This window comes from Labrus bergylta, chromosome 17, assembly GCF_963930695.1.
Source record: "Labrus bergylta chromosome 17, fLabBer1.1, whole genome shotgun sequence".
NCBI lineage: Eukaryota > Metazoa > Chordata > Actinopteri > Labriformes > Labridae > Labrus > Labrus bergylta.
The window spans coordinates 5,229,283-5,240,069 of NC_089211.1; the positions used below are offsets into that span (position 1 = coordinate 5,229,283).

Below are 10,787 nucleotides of genomic sequence, written 5' to 3' on the forward strand. Positions count from 1 at the left end.
ACCCCTTCCGCAGTTAAAAACATATAAAAATATCAATATAATAAAAATATGGATTCTGGCAGAGATGATAAAATATCAGTACGCAAAATATTGCGATACTATGTTGTATACATTTTTCCCCCCACCTCTAGACCTGAATCTTCAAATTCATGAGGGCCTCCCAGATATGTTGCATAGTAAAGTACGAGTACAAAGAAACAAAATAATTGAGTCAGCACAACTACTAGTATCAAACATATCCCAGTTAATGAACTTTGATTTGCAACTGGTGCATCACGACTCCATTTGTAATCAGTACTGGGCAGCAGCAGTAATAACAGAGGAACCAGATTGTTGTGCTGCTGTGTTATTATCAGGCCATAAATAATACTAACTGAATGTGTGTTCACATGTGTGTCTTATGTATGCACGTCTTCTTTGATAATTACACTGGCATAAGGGCCGGACCACTTTAGTGGGGAAAACACATTTGAGATAAATACAAACCTAATATTCAAATATACCCTAAGATAAGAGTAAGAAAAACAAAACAGAAAGTATGTTGATCTCTTCTGTGCTGGCACTTCGGCTGGTCTCTCTTCAAAAGGGTTAATGCTAACCGGCAGCTCTTGTGGCTAATACACTTAAGTACCTCATAAAACCCCACTTAAGATAACAAACTTAAACACTACAAACAGCTGGACACTTTCAATCTATCTGAATATTAAAGTAATAAACTAATTCCTTATACTGAGCCACAGTCTGCTGATTCCTTTTGTTACTGACAGTTATGACTAATATTCTTCTTGTGTGTTTCCGTTAACCTGTAAAGCTAGATAATCTGACTGGCTCGAGGGAGAAGTAACAGAAAGGAGGAAGTTTGATCTCATAATGGCAATGATTTGCTACACAGTGTGTAAAGCACAGTGAACAGTCAGTTAATCTGAGTCCATGGTACACTGTAATAAATGATTCTGTTGTACATTTTACTTAAAATATCTGATAAAATGTATTAAATATAAATGCGTCCTTGATTTTGTGGCAATTTTTAAAGTAACTTTCATACAAAAATGTTTGAGATAGTATCTGCTTATTTTGGTTACATTAAATATAATCTTTATGTTTATGTAATTCCAATTTAAGAGAATTTTGAATGAATCCAACTTAATAGAATTAGTCATTTTTTAATTGACAAGCACTTGTTATTTTGCGCCTTTTTTCTTCTTTTGAATTCAGCAGGCTATCATCTGGTCACAAGACATAAAGAAAGTGCGGATGACTGGTGCCCCTTTCCCTCCATATTATGCCCTTTTTGGGGTTCATATATTTAATCTATGTACCTACTAAAGTATGTTCACAATAGCTAAAGTTTGAAAAAAGTGTCTGTTTTCATGTACTGCCGCTCCATGCATCGGCTCGCTTCTGACTCTCTGGGTGCGTTCGAATTGTCCCTCCTAGCTCCTTTCACTATCCACTTCACCTTAACCCCGGGGAAAACGTCATGAGGTTAAGGAAAGATGTTAGGAGAATTCATAAAGGACTTAGGGAAAGGCCATCTCGTTGCTCTGACAATTCGACCACATTTCCACTAGGCCACGTCATTAACTGCGACGGGCCGGTGGAGGTTAATGACGTGGGTCTGCCGTGTTGAAACTACAATGTTCCGAAAATGGACTACAAAAAACGCATCTAAAAAACTTTCCCCTGTGCTTCTTACCGGTGAAATAATCCTGATTACCACAAGGTTGGGATTGAAATAAAAGCAATATAGACTACCAGGCTACGAGTAAGAAAAGTGAAACCATCAGCTTCCTGTCCACTCAGAAATCAACATCAACATATTGTATGAAATTAAGAGTTACATTTATGTAAGATATAATCTACACATAATGTTTTAAGCATACAAATGTACAACTGCACAGCATTCTTAAGAGAATGAAATATGTTGAATAAAACATCATCTGGATAAAAATGTCTCTTATCTTTTATCTCTTACATGATCTGTGTCACTTTACGATCATCGTTCATTTCCGTGAACGGTCGGATGCGCGACTCGCTTTAAATGTTGCGGCCGCAAGGAATTGTGGGGCGGCATATCTCATCTCCTTTGGTAAAGGATGGTCCAGTGTATCCTATGCTAAAGGAGGTTATAAAGGAAGCATTGACCCACCTTTCCTTAACTTTTAGAGAATTCGAACGGCTCTTATCATGGCCACCACTTACATGCTTCCGGGGTTAAGGTAAAGTGGATAGTGAAAGGAGATAGGAGGGACAATTCGAACGCACCCTCTCTTCTAAGGCTCTGAAGTGCCCACGTTCAGAGTCCCCACGTGTGCCAAGTCTGATCTGATCGGTCGGCCTGTCGGCTCTGTCGTGATTGGTCAGTCGCTCAGCACGGTCCTCGGAAATGTCACGCCCCTTTTACCATATTGGGAATGCAGCCACTTTGGCTCCGAGCAGAGCAAAAACACCGGTATGCAAACGGCAGTGGCAACTTCAACTTCACTAATCTGACAGAGAGAAGGAACAAACACAACAACCTTTGCCACAAAGGCATGAGCACGACGTTTCAGTGTTGTAGGTATTTATTTTGCAGCCTTTTCAGATGTAATATGTGTGTAATATATGTTAATCGGTAGCTAACGCAATAGCTTCATTGCGTTGTTTACGTATATGTTAAGTGTGGAAACTGCAGCTAAATGCTTACTGAAGCAAACACCGTGTGCTGCAGAATACCATGATAACTTCCAACAAAAACATAGCAACAGTAACACACAGCTTATGTTTGTATCAAGTCTTTTTATCAGAAAAACTCTGTTATTATGTTGAAAAATACGTTAGCCTCTTCCAATTTCACTGACTGGAGCTACCAGCATATTTCCCTAATCCAAAAATATATATCTTACTTGTGGCTTCACAAAGTTTGGCTTGATTACAATTATTGGCCACAAATGTGTTCTGTACAATACATTTTTATAGTATTTACATTAGTACTGTACGTTGTTTATTGCAGCGACTCATCTTGTTCTGCATTGTATATCACCTCCTTGATGTGATTAAAAATTCAAAGAGCAATTGTAAGTATCAATGACATCATAGACTTACTTACTTTGACTACAAAAGCCCAGGCAATAATCACGTGTTTGTTGGGTCAAAATCTCAAGGCAATAATGTTTCCTCCTCTGTCATTATTTTCCTTCTTATTGAACACCATTTCATTTTAATCAGTATCTTCTTTCATCAGGAGAATAAATCCGCTGCCTGTTCCTTGTACCAAAAACATCCAGGACTGTTTAAACCCATATACACTTCAAAACATCCAAAACATCTTCAGAGGAGAACATCACGGAGAAGAGTATGTTCATTATAAACAATGATTAACATCTTCAATCAAATTCATTCTAATCGAACAGTTTCACTATTTCAGAGGAATAAAAGTAAACAAGTGAGAAAATCATTTGTTGAAAGTTCTTTATTCTTGACGTGTAAATATACAATGAGAAGTAAAATTTTTACATCCAACTATATTGTCTCCATACAGGCTGTGCAGACAGCTCATCGCAGCTTTGTGGGCCGGTGCTGCAGATACTTTGGACACTGCAGAGTGGTTATCCTGTTGTGTGTCATCCTGAGGATTCGCCCCGAGTTTCCTGACCCGACTGGACAGTATGTTGGTTTTCGGCCCGCCCCTTGACTACACCTGGACACGTGTCGAGCCATCCCTCCTCCTTTTTGAGAGTCAGGCATTTTCTGCAGCTCCTCCATGAATGGTTCTGGTTCCTGAAACATCTCCTCCAACACCAGTGCCATCAAGTCCCCAACATATCCTGTAAAAAAGTCATTCAAGAACAAAAATCTATTTCATAATGTTTGGTTATTGCTCATTTTTCACACTCATCTGTTATTTTGGAAACGTTTACAAAGACTTTGAAGGTATATTCACATAGGTATTTATCACTTTAAAGGTTTAAAAATAGATTGCGCTTTTGGGTTTAAAAAATTAAATAATTTGTAACTCACTGTATGTTGTGTCTGTTTTTTTGAGGATTTGAAGAATGCCACCTTATAGACCAGCTGTCCTGTAGAGGTTGTTGCTTTATTACGTTCAGCATGTTCGTTGTTATGCATCACAGACAGCAACAAGCTATAATACAAAAAGCTAAAATCAGCAATCATGTAATGAAATCACAGTTTTCTGATATCATTGCTCAGATTTCAGCAGTTGGACAATTTTTTAGGTGTGTGTGCGTACCTTTGCTTGTCCCCAGGCCAACTGTGTGTGGACCTTTGGAGGTAGGTATGTCTGTGTGGCCTCTGAGACTTGTGGGGAGTCTGTCTGCCACCCAACCTCATCATGGAACCTTGGTACACTCGTTAGGATACTGGAGCTTGTTGCCTGTGTAATCTGCTTACTACATCGATAAAAACTCACCACGTAACAAAGTAGTTTTACTCAGAGGTGGATAAGAGAGTAGAAAGAGGATAACAACAGCTGTGTTAGCCGGGAAGTTAGCAGAGTCTTATAAAGCTCAGATACTGTAACAAAGTGGATTTTACATTCATTAGACCGTCTCGAACCATGGTCAAAACCCGAACTTTAGCACCTTTCAAGCTTCTCACACCAATAAACAAATGCAAAGTAACAAAACTGTTTTATGCAGAAGTGGAGACACAGCAGAGTAGAGAGAGGCTAACCACAACAATGTCAGCCGGTTGCAGAGTCCAATAATGCCCTGAGTCTGTAAAAAAGCTGATCTGGAGCCCCAAAACACTACTTACATGTCTGAGGGTGGTTAACACTGCTATACCTGTTACCGCTTTAGCTGAAAGTTGATAAATAGTAATAATAATAAATACTGCTCTAATTTTGAAAAATAGCATTACTTAGCATGTTAGCCGAGGCTTACAGTTCAGCTACAGACAGCCTCCACAGAACTAATATATCCGTAGCAGCTCAAAAGTTGTTTTCAAACAAATAAAAAAGACAATTAATGAAGCGTACTTACATGTCGTGGTTGTGATCTTCCAGAAGCATCAGAATCTCCATAGCTGCCACAGAGAGTAGGAGCTGAAACTTCTTTCCAAGTCCGTTTTTTGCTCAAGCTAATGTGCATTAGCACCTTAGCACTACTATGCTACCGCAGGCTGCGGCATATCGTGGGCGTGCTACAGAAGTTAACAGGCCTGCAACATGAGCTGCTGGGCTTGCCACAACGAGCCAATGGGCTTAGATCAGTGATATCACACTGACAAGACGTCACACTGACAAATTTTTTTCGAGGGGGGCTAGAACCGAGGCCCTTTCCAAATTGTCACAGTTCAGTATGCAGTACGTACTATTCAGTATGGAGTTTCAGTATACTGAACTTTCGTGGTCATTCAGTATACATTTTTTGGGTCCACCTCAGTATACTGAACATTTCAGTATGGATACTAACTTCCGGGTTTCACCTCCAAATCAAAACAAATGAGCGTGGATTAATAGAATGAATTTTTAATCTAGAGTTAAAGTCCCGACTGAAATCACTACTTTAAATTAACAACAGAAAATATAACAAATGTATACATTATTATAAAACCTTTCCCCCTCTATTTAAATAATGATTTAACTATTTAAATGCGTCTTTGTTGGTTTATTTTATATTCTGTATATTACTGTCTTTCCTTTGTACTTTCCTTTATGTACTGGATGTTATTTAGTTATTTAATCTGTCTTTTACTTGATTTACATTGTGATATTGTTTTTTGTTTACCTGACTGTATATGTGCATTACTCTTCTTGAATAAAGCTAAACAAAAAAAACAAAAAAAAACATAAATGACGTCACTTCCATACTGAATGAATCAGAAGAAGTAGGCACAAATATCTGCCTACTGTGCCACGCCTACTGAATAGTAGGTACTAACAGTATGCAGCACGGATAGTACGTACTGCATACTGAAAGATTGAGTATGTACTGGCAATTCAGATACGCCCGAGTAGCTGCATGTGTAGGCCTCGCTAGCTGCTGAAGCTAACTATCCAACCAGCTAAACAGTCCCCAATAAAACTCCACAAAATGTTGCTGAGTCTCATTAAGTTTACCGAGGTTTCTTTTTTTTGTGAAACTGAAAACAATACAAAAAGGTCCTTATTAATAAACACAATAAGGCAGTTGACTGTGCATGTCTACACATGTATAGCAACACAGCACTAGTATATAGCATCTTAAACAAATGAATGGTAAAGTTAACACTAGCTTAGCAGTTAGCATCTATATAGAAACAAAATACATCCTTTCTAAAATTAATACACATAGTATCAACGTTTATACAGACGTTGCATTAGCATGCAGGAGTAGAAGAAACGTGAAACTACTGAGCTATCAAAAGTGCTGCAGCCAACTCACTGGCTCATGGACTACTATTTTACTTTCAGTTTCTATGATAGGAAAAGTAAGGTAGATAAATACAAGCAAACATCACAAGGTGGCACTGTAACACAACAACAAGTAAGATGTCCTTAAACATGACATTGTATGGGGCATAACACTGTAGCTAACAGGAGGACGTAGGAGAAGCCGCGTTTACTATCTATCTTGATTTTAAAAATAATAACTGAGAGAACGCACTTCCCTTCATGCCTTTTTCCCCCACATGATGGTATGATTAAGAAATGAAGAAAGCCAATACACACAAAGTCCCTGTTTACCAACGAATGCTTCTTTCTTTGGCTAAACACTATATAAAAACAAATAATGCACCCTTAACAGATAAACAAAACAGAACACAAATGACTATTACAATAATGTGAACAAGACAATCATTCCTTTCTTTACCTGTGCGACATCTTTGTCCTGAAAGTAAATATTGAGGTTGTTCAATTGACCTAAAAATATAGGACATCTGTTTTTAGCAAAGAAGAGCTCATTCCTGTAAGGCGTTCATGGTTTTACTCGGGGTCAAAGGTCAGGATAAAACATGAGCCAACAACTACTAAAGGGAGCCACTCCAGGGTAAGTCTGGGCTGTGGGTCGTCATGAATGAACGATTTCCACTCCCCGTCCCCTGCCCTTGCTTGCTCCTGTGCTGCTTGATCAGACACAAGCTTTTTCTACAGATCTTTTTTGTATGTCTTTTTTGTCCTTATTGATAAAAAGCTAAAGCGAGACAGAAAATGTGAGAGGTGAGGAAGGGGATTGGATTACAACGTGTGCAGCGAGGACGAAGCCTCTGTACATGCATGGACATACCCTCTACCAGGTAAGCTACCAGGGTGCCCGATGGAAACACATTTACTACAGCTTAAGACATTTCAGTGAAAGAAGTAAAAAATATGAGCTTACTCACTTCCTTCTCATATTTTGGATATTTGCACCTTTGCAGTAACAATGTTGTACAACACAGTTTATAAAATGGTATTTCAAAGTGTGGAAAGGTTTTCTGGCATATAGGCATTAATGTGCACATTAAATATTCAGCTCAATGGAATAGCATGTGACATTAGTTGCAGACACATTAACCCTCTCACAAACATGCACGTGCACACGCACACACACACACACACACACACACAGAACTTAACATATGATTCCCTCCCAGCTTCATCGTTGCCCTAAAGTAAGAGACCTGCTCATGATGAACAGGCAGCAGCCAATTCAACAAATGCCACTGCCTACATTTTCTACGCCTGGGCCTGAGCCAACAGCTCCACCTTTTGGTACTTTATAGAATAGACTAATTACAGGCATGTTCCAGTGCTTAAAAACAACACAACAGAAAGTTGCTGATGTAGTCCTTCCTGCCTATCGGGCAGGAGTTGCACCAGCACAGTTGTAAAAGAAAGCTCATTGAAATGAAGCCCTAACCACCTCAAGAGCAGAAAAGGTTATTCTTTCAATTTATAAAGTGATCTAAGCACACAGATTATGGAAGTGATTAGTGATCAGAATTCAAATGATAAAGCTAATTTGAAAATTCAATGCATTAACAGAAATGCTTTTTAATTTTCAGAATATGAGTGTATTATTTGACTCAAAAATAAAATGATTAATTTATCTAATTTGAATTTTAGTTTTCAACTTCAAAAACACACATTCTTTGACTAAATTAAAATGAAGAAAATGACATTTGTTTTATCATTTTCAAAAAATGCCCCGCTAAATCTGTATCATAATTCAAACGAAAATGCTAATTTGAAAATGAAAATGCAGTAACAGAAACACATTTTAATTTTCAGAATATAGGAGCATTATTTGACCTATATTTAAAATGAATATTCAGTCATCCAGTTTGCATTATACTTTTACTCTCTATGTATGCATATTGTATGACATCATTCAAATGAAAACGAAAAGGTCTTTGGCTTTTCGATTTCAAACTTGCCGTGCTAAAAAGTGATCATAATTCAAACCAACTCGAAAACGAAATGTCTAAGTGGACGACGCAGGAAAGTGACGTCAGACTCCAGCTCACAGGCCGACCGCACTACGCATCCAATACAATAGGTGGCGGTGTGCATCTTTAACGCTGGTGCAAGCTGTTAGCCACCAAGTCCATAGAACAAGAATAGAACGGTCAGTTTGACCCATAGACTGTAAATATTACTGGACGAACCCTGACCCGTCTGTGACATAGGCAGAAAATGAGTCCAATCGACGGCCGCATCCATATTGGATTTGCAGTCTCAACCTAACTTCGGATCAACCTAGCGACAGCAGTAAGGCGGGACCAGCGGGACTTAGCTCCGCCCATTCAGCTCGACGTTAGCAGTCCTCTTCACAGCATAGCTAACAGCTAGGCTGCTATCATCAACTATTCCTGCTCGTCCTGAGAAAACTCTACAAACAGTAAGTTAACATTTAACTTTTCTACAACACAGTTAAAACTAATTATATTCAACACAAATATTTAATTAAAGTCTTAAAACTACACTTTTTTAAATATACAATTATGTTTATGAGTTATTTGTCAGAGCAGTTAGACTTTGTCAGTGTTAGCAGAGAAATACATTAACAAAGTTTTATCCATAAACTGTAAATAAATATGAGACATCCAGAAGAAATCAATATTACAAAGCATACAGTTCATGTTACTGTTCTGACAAAAAGAGGAATGTCTGTGTTTTATATTTACTGATGTCAACAGCAATGAGGTGAACATGACAACTGAAAAATAATGATTTAGTATTTATTAGAAGACATTTGTTTTCTATTGAACCTGTGAAGTCATGGAGTCTGTGGACAGTGTCAGCTTCACACCAAAAACTTTAAGTATTAGAAAAAATACTGTTTAAGACTGGCATCTATTATTAGGAGCTGCAGCTACCTTGTTCAATATTATTCCTGCAGATGTGGCTCATAACAAAAAAACAGCCTGAGCTGTCACATGTAGTTAACTGTACATTTTGTCTGAGGCATTAATTGAACACCTTTGTATTTCTCCTATAGACACAGTGTGGATTATTGGTGACTGGTCCGTCGAGGTGCCCAGAGAGCTGCAGAGACAGAGGAAGAAACCTGAGCTTCAACAACATCTGCATTTGTTGGTTCTTCTGGGGTGGACTTCGGTTGCTTCTCTTCAACAGCTCGCTGTGAGGGAGGTCTGAGTGATGTCACCCACAGGCTGAGAGCTGAGACGGGTTTTAAGCCTTTTGACAAACCGTTACACCGCGCCCACCTGTCAAGCTGGTCAGCTACACGCCTTATTGTGAATAACTCTTATCCTTCATCAAAACATTCACCCCCTGTACAGTGTGTGTCCATTGAGACATGAGCTAATCACACCTATTTGTTTGTTTTGTACCAAGCTGTAAACATGTTAATCTCTGCTGTAAAAACAGACTTTTTTTAATGTTGTTTTTCAGATTAAATAAATATTTCTATATAAATGCACTCCTTTATGTCTACTTATGAGTATACATTTCAGATTAATGCTCAACTCAATAGCTTAGGGAAGGAAGTCTACTTTTACACAACTTCTTACTCTTTTGATAAATACTAATGTAGTTCATTTCTGAAAGTGGGATGGAACAGAGTCATTGCAAAAATATGACCTTAAACACAGCCCCATTCTTAAATCAAGATACACCGAGAGTAAATAAGATCAATAACTTGTGAATAAAAACACAGTTAAAAATGATTTAGAAATGTAGTCTTCCCTGATCAATATCACATAATATCAACTTCTCCCATCTAAACTGGACAAAGGGTTTTAAAATGGGAAGAAAATAGTTTGATTGCAAGTTGTTTGGAGGAGATCTAGTTTTATTTGAACAGCTGAAGCATGAATACAGTCTTCTAAGGTGCAAACCCTCCTCCTTCTTCTGAAGCTTGTGGAGCTCCTTCATGTACTGCTGTCTTATCTGTTGGCCATCTTCTCTCAGCAGAACTTTGACTGTTGAAAAGTCATTCAGAAGAAGCTCGAGCATGTGACATGGATCCAGGAGAACATGGACTTTTAGTGAGAGGTCTTCAGGATGACAAAGAAAGAGAGAAAAAATCAGTTATTCATGAAATCATTTTTTTTGTTCTCATCTATTTTTCTGTATTCATCTGTGTGTAAGAGTACATTTATAAATTCAACAGTGTACTACCCAGACAACAAAGGTCCAGTATTCAGGTAATCAACATCTATTCAAAGTTAAGAAGATAAACATTATTGTAATCATGCTGTTTTCAGCTCTCTCACTCACACAATGATATTCCACATCAAATTGTCTCAGATTTTGTGAGGAAAAATTAAGCAGTTTATTGTGGATAGTACTTCATCTACATGAAACAAATATAACCTGAATTATTTAAATCATTAACAGGTCCCAACTCTCTGTG

At 38.1% G+C, this 10,787-nt stretch overlaps 2 long non-coding RNA genes across 2 annotated transcripts; one reads left to right on the plus strand and one right to left on the minus strand.

Annotated features, from left to right (window-relative positions):
• Window positions 1-3,435: 3,435 nt before the first annotated feature.
• LOC109996478 (uncharacterized) lies at window positions 3,436-6,500 on the minus strand. Its single transcript, XR_002278502.3, has 3 exons — window positions 4,232-6,500; window positions 4,000-4,123; window positions 3,436-3,806 (listed from the first exon to the last, which is right to left on the minus strand). It is a non-coding gene; the product is annotated as an uncharacterized lncRNA (long non-coding RNA).
• Window positions 6,501-8,538: 2,038 nt separating this feature from the next.
• LOC136183192 (uncharacterized) lies at window positions 8,539-9,851 on the plus strand. The gene is made up of 2 exons (XR_010669027.1): window positions 8,539-8,807; window positions 9,408-9,851. It is a non-coding gene; the product is annotated as an uncharacterized lncRNA (long non-coding RNA).
• Window positions 9,852-10,787: the final 936 nt, after the last annotated feature.